Below are 14,782 nucleotides of genomic sequence, written 5' to 3' on the forward strand. Positions count from 1 at the left end.
TCATTTGCCACTCTCTTTTCCAAATGTATGAGGTTCTTTTTTTTGCCACATCTGTCTCCACCAACTAGACTGTGAGCACCTTGAAGTCTGAATAATTTCTGTATTGCCAGTGCCAAGCACAACTCCTGGCCCACAGTCGGTGCTCAATAAGCATGGGTTAAGTGAGTTAAGGAGCTCAATAGCCCGCCCACCAACACTCACATGAAGATACTGGAATGAATTTATGACTCTACAGCTCAGTTGCCACACTGTTGGCCAAGGCAAAGAGGGGAAAAGAGAAAAGGATGTGTGTATGAAGCTCAGACCATGTATTAATGTGACATCAATTGTTCTTATTGAAAAAGTCCCTTCAGGGCATTTCTTGAGACATGGTCTGAGGGTAATTTGGGGAAACAGAGAGGTAAGAAGGAAGAGGAGGAGCCCACAAAAGATTCAGAGAAAGAGAGAAATCCCATACAGTGGAATGGACAGGGGGAAGGGGTGTGGGATATGGCGAAGTCAAAAGAAAAGAACTTCAAAAAAGAAATGAAGAGATAGATACAGTACATGTGTAGGGGGAAAAACCAACCTTGCTATTGGTAATTCCAAAAATTTGTTTGTATTTGGAAACAAGTAAGGCAATGGCCATATTTTTCCAGTTGCTTTTATTCTACATGGAACAGAGTTAATACATAGAAATGTTCGGATTATAGTACATAAAATAGTTACACTATAGAATTTGTATTATATGACCTATTAGAGACTACTTTTAAGAGATTATTAGGGGATTCTGGGCTAAGCCACAACACCTAGATTTATGAGATGGTAGAAAGTGTTCCACACAACTACAAGTAATTTATATTACAAGCATGTCTAATTAATATGTGCACTTGGACCTTCTGACTACCTGTTTCATATTTATTTTGTCACTATTTTCTTTTTGTTAAATTTTTAAAGATTTTATTTATTTATCTTTAGAGGGGAAGGGAAGGAGAGAGGGAGAGAAATACCAGTGTATGGCTACCTCTTGTGGGTCCCCTGCCAGGAACTGGCCTGCAACCCAGGCATGTGCCCTGACTGGGAATCCAACAGTGATCCTTTGGTTCGCAGGCCTGCGCTCAATCCACTGAGCTACACCAGCCAGGGCATATTTTCTTCATTAAAAGAGCATTATTATATAGTTTCTTTTCCTTAATGACAGCCCGTATTAGAAGACCTGTGTGTATCCCAGGGAGGGGGTTTGGAAATACGTTACACATCAGACATTAGCCCAGGACCTGACACGCAGGCTCTGGGGCAGGAGACGTGACCCCTTGTTAGTGAGGTTATAATGAATGACATGGGGGTGCCTTTCACTTTATAAAGTTATATTATGAGAGTAAATGAGGGGTAATTACAGAGTACAAAATGGCAGACTGCATAGTATAGTATCAATTATGCAAAAATGTGTTGAGAAAGGCTTGGAAGGACTGTAATATTATCAGTAACTACCTCTGGGAATTGGAACCACTGCTGATTTTTATAAATATGTTCCACCTTATTTGGTTTTGGATTTTCTACATTGTGTTAACTTTCAGGAAAAAATACGTTTTGCATATGTACACGCCGCATATTTCACATGCTTCCTCGTCTGCGGGCTGTTCTGCAGCTCTGACACGTAGGACTCCCGTGTTTACGTGCCTCTCCACTCAGGGTCTTCCGCCAAAGCCCTTTCTTCTCCCAGATCTTCAGCTCCTTGGAGCCCCTTGCCCCCTGACCAGGGCCACTCTTTTTGGGGTACTCGGTACATTTTTGTTCACAGACTAAGCAAAGACTTCGGTGGTCCCTCCCCACTTACCGAAAGTATCAAGACTAGCTTTACATTTTGAATGCAATTGATTTAAGATTCATTGTTTCTCTGTCGTGACTGCGAGCTCCTTGAAGGATCCTACTGGTTTTTATCTGCCATTGGACTTCCAGTTCTAGCCTGAGTTCAGTGTGCAGGGCTCTAGACCTGCGGCTACCGCTACTCCGAATGGTCCCTCCCCAGATGTTCCTCATGTCTTCAAGGACCCTGCCAGTCTCTGACCAGCTCCGCTCTCCTCCATCCTGTTCAACCACAAACTCCCCCCTCATCCCCTCCACATACTTTCTTTGACTTTGGGGCACTTACCCTGGTCTGAAATTGCCTCCTGTATTGATCTTTATCTTTTTTCTTTGGATTTGTTCTTTATTTGTTTAGTGCCCGTCACCCTCCCCCTAGCAGACAGTAAATTCCTTGAGAAAAGTGACTGGGCCTTTTTTTCTGCACCCATAGTGCCCAGAATAGGACTGACCGTGGTGGACACTCACTAAGCACTTGTGAAATTAATGAGGCGTCATGTGGAAGGTGTCTTCTGTCTGGAAGGAAGGAAGGAAGGAAACGGGGAGAATACGGCAAGAAAAAAGGACAGAAGGAAGAAATGGAGGACAAACTAAAACAGAAATCTGCCCTGTGGTTCCTCTTCTTATTAAAGTTAGGGGGCTATTATGCCTATATTAGGGTTTTTGTTGCCCAAGAGTCTTCAGGACAAACAGGGAAAATAAATGGCCTAAGAGAGGCAGCAGACATTAGTGCCAGCTCTGCTCTGTCACAGGCCAAGGTGCTTACACAGTGAAGGTACTATCTATCGAGGGAAGAAGGCTAGATGGCCTTCAATGTCCCACTCCATGCTAACATTCCATGGTTCTAAACTGTTAATTCTGAAATGTATTCATTTCCTATTTCTCTATTCAAATGCCAGAATGATTACATTGAAGATTTAGATTCAACTGTTAGGCAAAAATCAGTTAATTGACAAATACATAATCAAATCAACGTTTTAACTCAGTTTTAATCTTTATAAACATTTTAAGACACACTAATTTTTATATAATATTTTCACATTTATGTGATTTCTACATTAAGTGGTTTATATATTATACATATAATGTTTTGTATTACATACTATACAATATATATACAACCTGGTGTTTGTGTGCATGTGTGTGTATGTACATATATACATGTTCCTTGACTTAGGATGGGGTTATACCCCAATAAACCCATAGTAACTTGAAAATATTCTAAGTCAGAATGCATTTAATTCATCTAACTTACCAAACATCACAGCTCAGCCTCGCTTCCCTTCAACGTGCTCAGAACTTTTACTTTAGCCTATAGTTGGGCAAAATCATCCCGCTATGATCTTCCAGAATCACCATAGTATCACACTTCACATCGCTCGCTCAAGAAAAGATCAAATTCAGAATTCAAAGTATGATTTCCCCTGAACATGTATGACTTTTGTGCCATGGTAAAGTGAAAAAATACGAAGTCGAACCATCATAAGTCGGGGACTGTCTGCATGATACATTCACACAATGTATAATAGAATATATACTATATATATTTAAATACTGGGTATAATTTTTAAAACTGACTTTGGTGTGTGAAGTATACAAGAGGCCTTGAAAGTAGACTAAGTGCATGTAATCCTACCAAGTATGTTTATTCCTGAACAAGTTTGAATCTGGCTACAAAGGAGTGAACCTCCTTCCCGGCTGTGAAATTTAACAGAGATGCATTTACTGCAGCGCCTTAAAATGGGCTCTGGGCACGAGAGTGTTTCCAACTCTTCGCACTTTCTAGCAGCTTGTCCTCTTCACCAGCTATCCTTAAACGTGAACTAAAAAGCAAGGGGCCTGATGGGGTCTCAGTTTTGACACTATCTTGCAATGGGTTATTTTAATCCTAGGGCAATGAATGCAGCATTCCTAGATCAGCGAGTGGTGATGCTTTTTCACATTTTGATTTCTGGAAAGCATACCTACCCCGTATATTTTCATTTATATGATTTGTGTGTGCATGAGAGAGAGAGGGAGAGGCCAGAAAAGACAGATCATACTTGGGAGACAGTGGGAGCTCACTGAGCCAGAAACGTGGCATGCAGGACCAGGAAGACACAATTCCGAATGCCTCCGCTCACACACTTGCACGGAGGCTTTAGTAACTCCCGTTTGAGCGAAACAGGCAAGGGCTGCCGTCTCCCTTATCTGCATCATTGGTAAATCAAGGAGTTGATATTATCCTTTAAAACTAAATTTAGTTAAATTTCTTAACTGTGTTTGTATTGGGATTAATTGGTCTAATCAAGACTTCAATAGTCTGAAATATTCAGTAACCCGCAGTGAACATGTTCTCTTTTATTTGAAAATGTAGTTTTATGTCATCTGAAATTGTTTTCTAATATTTTCTTCTCTTCCCATAAATGATCTTCTTTATATTTATGGATATACTCGCCTAGCATCCTGTGGATGATATAGTGACACTTCACAGAAGTAAGATCAACCATAATCCTCCCTTGCCACTGAGAGAATATCAATGGGCATTCTAAATGAAGAACTTTTTACTTTTTATTGCTATAATGATTTTTGAATAACTTCCACAATTTGGAATGTGGATAGAATTCCTCTGGTAGTTGAAAGCTGGCAGCATGATTTAATATTTTTAACATACGAGCTTGCGTTTGCTACAGGGCTTCAAAATTCAAAATGTCATTATTCATGATATAATATTATAAATGATAAGTTAAGCTAAGCCAGTGACAGTGAAGTTTTTTATCACAATGTACTTTAACCCATCTTTGAGCCCTTGTGTGACCATTGTTTTATATGAGTTTTCTTAGCCATCCCTTTTTCCTTCCCCAGATGTACAATAAAATTTTCTTCTCTTCTTTGTTATTCACTGGGATGTTTATTTCGCTTCCGACCTTCAAGGATATTTCTTGCATTTCTTCGCATTCTGTTCTGTGGAGCAGAACACTTGTCTCAGTTTCAATTTCTCTTTTGTTCCCAGAACTTCTCCCCTCCTCCAGGCCTGAAGTGTAAGGATAATTTCCCCTCTTGCACCACGCACAGATGCAAAGTCCTGCTTTTCTTCACGTTGTTTCGAATACCCAATTTTCTAACCCAGAAGCAAATAAAAACACCAAAGCACTCACTTGGAACTCCACAAGGGTCAGAGGACCAATGAAAATGGTTCTCTACAAGTGGGCTAGCCCTTGGCTGTTCATTGGACGCTGGGAGGAGAGAAACATGGAAACCAGTGGGGGCACCAACCTGCTGGCAGATGCAGAGGTGGCTCAGCTCAGAAGGCAGGGTCTGCTGTCAAGGAGCATGGGAAACAAACGGAAGAAATTCAAAGGCCAGCAGCAAACAACTCAGGAGGCTAAGCCAGGGATTTGAAAGTGTCCCAGGGCTCCTCCCTTCCTCATTCCCTGCATGAGTCACTATTCCAGTCTGTCCACACCCATCCAGACTCCTTCCTTCGGCTGCGACCTCACACTCCAGTCCCCCTTCAAGCTGTCGCCATAGGATCTTTCTGAAATACAGTCCAGAATCCACATATCTCCTTGCCGTGTCAACTCTTGTAGTTCTTTACACTTTTCAGAGTCAAGTTGAGACTCCTTGGATACACACAGACCTACTTTTGGCTTATCTGCCACTCTCCTCTTCTGATCCTTCTCTCATTTCTAACAGACAAACTGGCAGGTCTGTTGTACTTGCCATGCTCTTTTCTCCGTTTGACCAGGACTCAACTCCTTTTTCATTTTGCTAATTTCCGTACACCTTTCAAGGTACCTGTTAAAGTAACTCCTCCAGGAAGCCTCCCCCGACTCTGGTCAGGATGCCGTTGGGCTTGCCTTCACCATCTTAGCATTTATTGCGCAGGAAGAATTATTTGGCTTGTCTCTTCCTTAGTAGGGTATTATTCTCCTGGAGAATAAGGACTCTGTCTTACCCATTCTTGCATTTCTGGCACAGCAGGCCTTCTAGCTGTTGAAGTAAGTGCTGAATTAGAAGGAGGTCCTCATGGCTATTAACTGACAGGTAGGGAATGCCCATCCATGTCCTTTTAATTTGCTTCAACTGTGTGTACTTGAATAGTTTTTAATAATTAACACTGAGAAGTGGCACCATTTAATTACTTTATTTGTTTTGAAACGGAGCAGTATGCAATGTTAACTCGGTGTTTTGCGGATCTAGCCAAGGGTCAAGAATGCAAGTGTGTTACTAATGCCTCTGGAAGTATTTCTTACTTGAGCACAGTTCAGGACACTTTCCCTTCTCCTTCTGAAGCTGGCCCCACCCTTTTAACACAACAAGGTTGTAGGAAGAACACGGAAGCATATCTGGCATCTTGTTTCAAATTGTGTCCAAACATGAGACAAATGGTTTTTTTTGAAATTAAGATCATTGAATAAATAAATTATTGACATTCCTTAAATTCAAAGAAAATTCTACTCCCAAATCTCCAAAACTTTATCACATCACATTAGTCCAGGATTCTTTCCCTTCAAAGTGAAGCCAAGTTACATCTTGTAACACCCAGTGAATTATTATTTGGGGCTGAGGTTTCTCTTGTTCCAACTATATTATGACTTATTTGCCTTGGAATATTCCAGTATTTCAGAAAATGGCATTTATTTTTGAGAGAGAGAGCATGTGTGTGTGTGCGCGCGCGCGTGTTGGGGGGTGGTGGGGGACTATAACGCAGAGTGGACAAGGAAGGGGATTTTATATTCCAAATATTTACAAACTAGATGGGAAGCTGGTCTGTGTTTGTGCCTGCGTGACAATTCCTTTGACTGAGGAATTCCAAAACTGTGGACACCCACCCTGTTCCTTAAGAAAGATAACACACTGGCGGGTAGGTCTTGCAGATGTTTCTTTCCCGCCTGTGAGCCATCCAAGCTCAAAAACCGTGTGGTGCATTTTTTGGGCGGCAGCCCCACCGGATCCTAGTGTTTCGCCCTCATCAGCTCCTCACCTTCAGCCTAACCTTGCAGGATTCCTCACCAAGCTCATCCACGGGCCTTTTTGTACAAAACGAACCCCTCCGTCCACCCAGCCAGTCGGCGGGAGCAGAAAGTCGTAGGAGCGCGTCCCGCCGGCACCCCGGCTGGGAGGTGGTAACGTGGAACGTGTAAGATGGAAGATACCACGGGCTGGCTGCGGGGATGCACCTCGCTGGCGCCGGCTCGGGTTTCCTTTCGCTTTCCGCGCCCACTCGCGAGTGGCAACCACCCCCCGGGAGGACTCGGCTGGGTGCAGGGGCTCCCGAGCGGGCCGGGGCGGAGCGGGCGGGCGGCGGAAAGTTTGCGAGCGTGTTCGCGGCGCCGCGCGCGTTCCGGAGCCGGCGCGTCCGCCCCGGGCTTCCTGGTGGGGCTGGGCCGGCGGGGGAGGGGCCGCGCAGCGGCAGCAGCGGAAACCAGAGCTCGGCGATAAGAGGCTGCTGGGCGACGTGCAACAGTCTTTTCACTGCAGCTGAATGAGTTGTGGCGCTCACCATGCTCCCGTGACCGGGCGCTGACAAGTTCAATTTTAAATCGCGGGCCTCTCGGCATCAGGACTCCCACAATGCCCTGGGCACCCGGTCGGCGGTCGGGCTGCCTCTGAAAAAACATGTGAGAGGTAAGTTTCCACGGTCGCGGCTCGCCTGCGCCGCTCGGCCGCGCGGCATTGTCTGGACGCCGCGGCGGCGGCTCGGGGCTGGAGGGGGAGGCGAGCGGAGGCTCGGGGCTGCGGCTCGCGGCGGCTGGTCCGCGATCACCCGGTCTAGGGCCGCAGGGGGAGCGGGAGGTTGCGGCTGCAGCCGGGCTCCGGCAGCGGGTCCCCGGGCTCTGCGGACACTGTCAGGGCGCAGCCAGCTTCCAACTTGGCAGCCTAGAAAGAGAGAGAAAAAGGAAGGGGTGGGGAGGATAAACAGGTGCGTGCAAGTGTACTCACAACTTAATGACCTTCGTCGGGAGGACGTGCGGGCCCCCTCCCGATGGGAGCCCCCGTTTCTCCCAAGGGATCTCCCATCTCTATCTCCAGGGCTGCCATCCAGCCCGGTGTGCATCTGGGCCAAATATGTGCACGCAAAGGTTAATTCTCTGTCTGCTACCCATAAATTACGCATGGCATGTTTAGCTCAGCTTCCTTATATGGAGAGTGCTGTATTTCAGTCCAGTTTGCCTTTTTGCCAAGTTTACAGAGCGGAAGACGCCCTGCTTGAGAGGGCTCCTTCCCCCCCCCCCGACTCCCGCCCCCTGTCGTTTTGTAGTGCGTCACTCAAAAGCTGTAAGAAAAGTAAGTATAGACGCTCTCTGGGTGGAGCCGCAGTTGGTTGATTGAATTGCTTCCATGAAAGGTTGAAAGCAATGAAAAGTAGTTAGTACTTGGGTTCTGGTTTTTAGACAAAAGCCGGACAAATATGTAGCGCTCCCCCTACCCCGGTTTTTCTTTTCTTTTTTTTAACGGAGGCGGAATCTGTTATTGGTAGTAATGTGTCATGTGAGAATACTTTGATTCCAGAGCCTGTAACACGAGCAGGTATACGGTGGAGCTGGAGCTTGCCCCTCACACAGCACTTTACAACCGCAGGGGAGCTGCCAGAAGAGTAATTGTGTTCTTAAGTCTCCCCGGGGCCGGGAGAACGTGCAGCTGCCGCGCTTCTGTGGTGCGTTTCCGTGGAGTGTGCTCCCCTAGGATTAGGGTTGAGTCAGAAGCTGCTCGAAAGCTTATTGCCACTGCCTTTACTCTCTGTGCCCACCAGTACGGGCGCAGGCGATAGCAAATGCGAGGTAAACTCCGCCGGGCACTGAGGAATTTCTTAAACAAATGACTACACTGAGCGAGAAGTCCTAATGAATGCCGTTGGATTTGCAGGCCCTTTTGCAGCGTGCTTTGAAATACTACACCAGTGGACACGGTGTTCCTTCTCTCTTGGGTTTGAGCACCGTGTCTGTTTATACACCGGGCTATTTAGCGCATAACTATTCTGAACCAGCATAAGTGATCCACACGCTCCATGTTATCTCCGTGTAGGTTTTTGAGAGTCGTGTTGCCTTGTCTTGTTGAGATAAAATATTATCGACCGAGCCAAGTTAAAATGAAAGTAGAACGAACGTAAAATTCATCCTGAGAATATTTCGTTCAAAAAGCTTAGAACTTAGAATTCTGTGTTAGGTGTAGAGGTATAGGCTGTAGACACCGAATAAAGTTATTTTGTACCCGGAGAAAGCACATTATTGTCAATTATATCTTTGCTTTATTAAAGTTGGTGACAAGTACAGCCCCAAACTGTTTTTGTAGGGAACCTACAGTGTTCTGATTTTCATCTGTTAGGTATTTGCGTGGGAGTGAAATGATTTTTTTGATTATTGTGTTGTTAGAGTTTTTCACAAGATGTAGACATAGTTTTAAGTTTTATTTGTTTAGTGGGTTCCTCACTGAGGACTACAAATTCGCCTTTTGTGCTTTAGGGAACAGGTCGGGCCAGCACCAGAAAACCTGTTCGTCTGTTCATCTGTCTATAATCACAGTGTCATCTCAGACATAATCATCAGGTCTCATTATTATGAAGAGACTCAGAAAACCTCACATGTGCTTAGTTTCATTTTTCCCCGTGTAACTAAGAACAAATTGTGTGCAGATACACATCAGTGTGACCCTCTCTGCAGCCATGCCAACAGAGAATCCAAAATGCTTTATGGTTTAGGATATTATTGCATGTGTTTATGTTTCCACATTTGAGGCAAACTTAGACTCCAAGTTGAATTCATTAAATTTTGATTCCAACATTCTGTTCTTCCTCTGGGCATAGAATTCCTATGAAATGAAACACTGGGTTCTGTTCCAGAAAAAGAACAGAATATCCCAAGGTTTCTCCTGGGAGGAGCGGGGGGTTGGGGGTGAGGGCAAAGAGTAAAATTGTATTTCTCATTGAGGAAGGGTGTATTACTTCATTATATAAAATTTCCTGTCTTCATTGTAAGCAAAAAAAAAATGCCCTTGAGTTTATCATTGTTGCCATACATTCGGCCTGTATTAGATATATCTATTTATGGAAAGAGGGAGGGAATTGCCTCGCCATACCTCCAGGTTTTCTGCTTTGTTAGAAGATGCTTGGATTAGAGTATGTCTTAGAACTTGCTTGGAAAAAGCTGAAAAGAATAGGTGATTTGGAGTTTCTTATACTCTAACAAAAAGACATCAGGGCAGTAGGTATGTGGGCCCCAGGAGTGGAAAGAGGAAGTGAAATACATTTATTTAAATGTTTAGCTCAGTATATAATCCTAACAACAATGCCGATCCTAGAGGGTGTTGCACAGGAAGATCTTAAAGTGCGTGGCCTGTTAGGCTGAAAAGCTCCGTATTATTGGAAATCTAGAATGTGCTGTCCAGTACGGCAGCCACTGACCGCATGCGGCTGTTGAGCACTTGACATTTGGCTGGTCTGGACCGAAGTATAACATACATACTGGATTTGGGAAACTTTGTACAAAGGGAAGAATGTGAAAATCTGCTTAATATTTTTATGCTGATTATAAATATGCTGCTGTGATAATGTTTTGGATATATTTGTTACAATAGAATATATTATTAGATAATTTCACCTGCTTTTTAGAAAACACTTTTTAAATGTGGCTATTGGAAAACTTTAAAATAACAAATGTGGCCTGTATTACATTTCTATTGGACAGTGCTAGTCTAGAATAAAGCCCGAAAACAGTATCCCGGGAGAAAGCGTAAAGAGTTTGCTGGTCAAAATGTGATAAAATGAACTTTCATTTTTTTCAAGCTAAAGATGTTTACTCTATGTAGAAATTCCTTGTAGTTCTTATCCATTGTAACCAAATTTGAGAAATGCACGCCACCTAACATCTATTTTTATTTCCTCAAAACTACTATTTAGTTTAGAGATTGAATGGTGAGGTAGTAATAACACAGAAAAGGCTTATAATTAGGGGGTGAGCGTTAACACCTCTCAAAGGCCAGGATAGAGGATGATTGCTACTTAGAAACATTTTAGAGACACTGTAGTTATCATTGTCCCAAAGTTAGCAAACATAAACGAGTCACTAAAATTTATTTTAGCGTAGAGCTTTCAGTAAATAGTAATTATCTTCAAATGCTTAATATGTATTTTCCTTTACTATGACTTTCCTTCCTTAGAAAATAAAAATGCCAAATAAATCCAGACAAACTCCTGACCACAGGCTAATCAAAGATTAATGAGTTCATAACGATTAAATATTTTCCTCTGTAGGGAAGAGGACGTTGTTTTGAATGTTAGGCAAGGTAAAAATGCATCTCTGTGTTAACGTTAGGACTCTGGAGTATTCCTGTACGCAGGGACATTGTTATTATAACATGAACACTTTCTTGAAAAAGCATCTGACTGGTAACCAAAGCACAATGGCATAGGCCCTGGATACATTCCTTTTAGATATTTTCGTAACTGAAGTCCATTTTGCCATGCACAGTGAGAGTTAGGCTGACAAAAAAAAAACAAAAAACAAACCCTGCAATTCTTTTCTATCTATATAAAGTATGCTTACTTTTATTTCCTTGAAGATGCCTAAGATCTAAGACAGGAGGGATATAGTGTTGTCGGCTTTTTTTGGAGAGGGGGGTTGGGGCAGATTTTATAGGGAACCTAGGAAGAGTTGCCTTTAGGCTGGTTGTCATCTTGAATCTGTCTCCCACTCTGAGGTGTAGCCGTCATTAGTGTCAACCTATGTTTGGGACATGAGGCCACCACGATCCCCAGGAACTCTGTGTGTCGTTTCTGATGAGTCATGGAGCACATCCACTGTTAGTGCCTGCAAAGCAGAGGATTCAGTGAGAGCTGTTGACCTATGACACTGTAGGTCTTTAAGCACATTTTGTGTCTTTAGAGTTAAGGTAGGGTAATTGGTTTGTATGCAAGATTTTCACATTATACAATAACATACATTTCTCTAAGCATTACATTTATATCCTTGGGAAAACACTTAGAAAATGCATGGTCACAGTTTTCTACACATTATTATTCGTTTTTTTAAATGATTCTAGTACATCTCTTTGAGAGAATCATGTTTTAAACAATTATAGTTGATTTGACACTGAATTTTCTCTATACTGTAATAAGGTTACATTCACATTTTGTTTCTGTATTGTCTGATTACAAGAGGGCATTGCCTTTATGGTGATCTTTTGGATAGATAAGGCACTCTACGTGGATAGATAACTCTCATCCTAGCAGAAGGATAGTCCGAGGTTGGGGGGCGGGGGGAGTCAAGTTAAGTGATAGTAGAATGAACTGGAGGGCCTGGCCTGCCTTGGAGCAAAAGTTGGTGGGAAGAGCTCTGAGCTGTTGCTGAACTGACCACACTCTGTGTTCTCCAACCCAAACCCCCAGTGGATATTTCTGTTTACTGAAGTTTAGTTTCAAAATGCCTATGAAAAGACACATCAGTTCCTGTAAACACTGTATGTATCTACTTTGTTTTGCAACTCCAGTCTGTGTTGCAGTACAGGTAGAACAAAAACAGACCACATGGGGTAACAGTTATTGAAAGTGCAGCACTTTGTAAATGTAGGAGGTGATAGCAGTGTTACTGTCCCTTTAAATGTATTGTGTCTTTGTGTGTTTGTTGCCTTTTGGTCTATGTCTTGAAAGGAGTGATAGACTTTGGTGGGGGGAGGGACACAGAAAACCTCACAGGGTATAACCATGCCAGGTCTGCGTAGATGTGTGGCCTGCGAGAAACCATTTACTCTTTCTGTTCCTTCATTTCTACATCTCTGACTTTATAAATATGTAAATCATAATTAATACTAGAGACTGCCACTTTCTATACATTTCTTTGCAAAATATCTCATCTAATCTTTTTTACAGCTATAAAAATGCTTTATTACCTTTTTTGTCACTTGTAATAGGGATGAGTCTTATTTATTTTTTCTTTATTTCAGTGTCCCTATTTTTAGCCATTTTATTTTTTCTTACTGCCAATGCTATGTCATGATTAGTGAGGAGGATGATAGCTATACCAGTGATTACTCACATTTTGGACTACTTTCTCTGTTCTAGGTTAAGGTTTATGAATTAATTCATGTGTTTCTCTGAACAACCTGCGACATGGGTATTGTTAGTGCTCAGTTTCCCAGATGAGGAAACAGGCACAGGCAAGGTAATTGCCCAAAGTTACTTTGCTGGACGTGGTACAGAGCAGCATGGAGCCGAGGTAGTCCAGGTCTAGAACCCGGGCTTGTGTGCAAAGTATAAAAACAGATTAAAAATTACTTGTAGTGGGTGCTGACAGGAGATTTGAGAGTATCGGCATTTTGGAATACTCTAGACATGTCTTCCATCGCATTTGCAGAGACTCTAGAAGAATGGGTAGAAAGTAAGAGGATGGAGAGAAAAGGGGGGGAGGGGAATGGGGTGGGTGGTTAATAGGAAGAAATGAGGAATCAGGCGGGAAAGGGAGATTGGTGACTACACCTTGAGGGCATTGAGGAGCCAGTAGCAAGGGAGATGCCTTGTGGGGAAGATAAGACACTTGGTTAGGCAAGCAGCCTTACAGGAACGGTGTTGCCGTGGTATATTGTAGAGGAAGAATAGGACATATGTAGGGTGCAGTAGAGATTATAGAATAGAGGTGAAAGACTGCATGAGGATAATGATGGGAATGAAAGAGAGGACATGAACACGGGGGAAAAGTGACAGGCTTAGGTTGCATAGGATGTCACAACTGCTTTAGATGCAGATGTTAAAAGCGATGGGAGGTATTAACACTTACTTTTAAAATACAGTAAGATGTTGAAAGACTTTTCACTAAAAATTCCTTAAAAACTTTAACATTATCCCTGTTCATGTTGCTATGTGTGAGATCCTATAGTATAAAGAACTATATTTTAAAACATCAGCAAGAGAAAAACACTTAAAATTATGTTTTTATCGAGGACTATAACTTAAGTAGAAGGTACATATTAAGTTCTTAAAACATTTCATTTTGTATCACGCTCCTTTAAGGCACAGGATCATATGACGCATAGAATGGTTGCCAAATGCTTTATCCTGAAGAGGTAATTAGTTCTGAAGTAAGCATACTTTCATCGTGAGAGGTATATTGTCATTAGCTAGGAAGTGCCTCATTGTTGGCCAGGAAGCTCTGGCCTCTTCCTGAAGTTCATGCAGAACATCCGTGGACCCTAGCTAGGCTCAGTGATGGCCCAGGGGCAGATAGACACATGATAAAACAAGTTTGCAATGTGCTCCATGTGACTGACATTTACCGTTCTGAGACCTTGCTATTTTAGGGGAGGTATCAGTGTAACCATGATGTCCTTTTTCCTGGAAATAAGAATCCGTAATAATCAGATACTCTTATAAACAGAATGATTTACATACGAGAATAAATAAGCAGCTGCTCTGGGTCCACAGTTACCTGGAGTTGTGAAGTTAGTTAGTTATAGTTCAAGTAGAATGGCATGAACACTAGAAGGCATTTGTACGTAACGTCTGTGTGTGCTTTTGCATGTAAATGATTTGACATTGTCTAAGCAGAAAATATCAAAGCAATGATAGATTATTTCATATCCTAGAGAAATTCCCATGAAATCAAGACAAAATGCAAAAAAGATTTATAACTGTTTACCACTTGTTGTTAAGTTAAATGGTCTGTACCTATAAAATAATTTAATATTGCACTATTTATATATGTTTAAATATGATAGGTCTACGTAGAGCCAGAGAAAATGATATTAACAGTGCTTTATCTCACCTTTTATTATTATGCCTATAGTATTATGTGAAAGTCACATTTAGTGCATGTCTTTTTCTGTTATTAGAAATTTTCCTCTCATTATCTGGATTTTGCCTTGTACTGTAAAGATGTGGTAAAAATCTGTTTTGTTATATTAGATAATATTTAGAAAATGTTGCTTTTAAGTAACTAAGATTAAATAGCATTATAACCAGAAATTCTCC

At 42.3% G+C, this 14,782-nt stretch overlaps 1 protein-coding gene across 11 annotated transcripts in view; it reads left to right on the forward strand.

The window, feature by feature from the left end:
- MBNL1 (muscleblind like splicing regulator 1) overlaps positions 1–14,782 on the forward strand; it is a 193,543-nt gene that overhangs the window by 16,380 nt on the left and 162,381 nt on the right. For 7 of the 11 annotated variants that reach the window (XM_037044789.1, XM_037044795.1, XM_037044792.1 and 4 more), the window contains exon 1: positions 7,347–7,452. The exons of 2 other annotated variants lie outside the window; for them this stretch is intronic. The gene's annotated coding sequence lies outside the window, so the exon portion shown is untranslated. Of the gene's footprint in view, positions 1–7,346; positions 7,453–14,782 lie in introns of those variants that run through there. 2 more of the 11 variants (XM_037044797.1, XM_037044800.1) reach the window with 2 other exon arrangements.

The sequence above is a fragment of the Sturnira hondurensis genome, unplaced genomic scaffold (assembly GCF_014824575.4).
Source record: "Sturnira hondurensis isolate 20B ecotype Veracruz unplaced genomic scaffold, ASM1482457v3 Scaffold0004152, whole genome shotgun sequence".
NCBI classification, from domain to species: Eukaryota; Metazoa; Chordata; class Mammalia; order Chiroptera; family Phyllostomidae; genus Sturnira; species Sturnira hondurensis.